Raw genomic sequence first — 613 nt, 5'->3', positions numbered from 1 at the left:
GGCTTGTCTGCCATTTTTGTAAAAAACCCTGGTCATGTTATGTCCGATTGTTGGTGTTTGAAAAAGAAAAGAAGGCAACACCCAGTGCATTGGTGTCCACATATAGACGTAGTTTCACCAGATCACCCGATGTTGTTGATATGACCACTGATATAAAGGCTGATGTAATCAGGGAGGAATTTAGACCTTTTGTCTGTTGGTTCTGTGTTATTGACAAATGACACTGGCGATTCCATACCCATACGTATTCCATGTGATACTGGGGCGACTCAATCATTATTGTTAGAAGGTATATTGCCTTTAGATTCGAGTTCTGCCACTGGTGAGTCTGTTTTTGCTCAGGGTATTGAGGGTGGCTTTGTTAATGTTCCTCTTCATAACATTTATTTAGCATCAGACCTAGTTTCGGAACTAGTTGTGGTTAGAGTAAGAAATGATTTGGCTGGGGGAAAAGTTGTTGCTGAACCTAAAATGGTTAACAAGCCAATCACTGTTTCATCTAAATATGATTTTGTAGTTGAGGAGAATCCCAATGTGTTTCTCTCATGTGTTGTGACTCGAGCTCAGGCTAAGAAATTAAGCCAAAAACAAATGATAGAAATGGATTCAGAGG

The sequence above is a fragment of the Limulus polyphemus genome, unplaced genomic scaffold, assembly GCF_000517525.1.
Source record: "Limulus polyphemus unplaced genomic scaffold, Limulus_polyphemus-2.1.2 Scaffold1012, whole genome shotgun sequence".
In the NCBI taxonomy this organism is placed as follows: Eukaryota; Metazoa; Arthropoda; class Merostomata; order Xiphosura; family Limulidae; genus Limulus; species Limulus polyphemus.
This window is presented reverse-complemented; position numbering follows the sequence as displayed.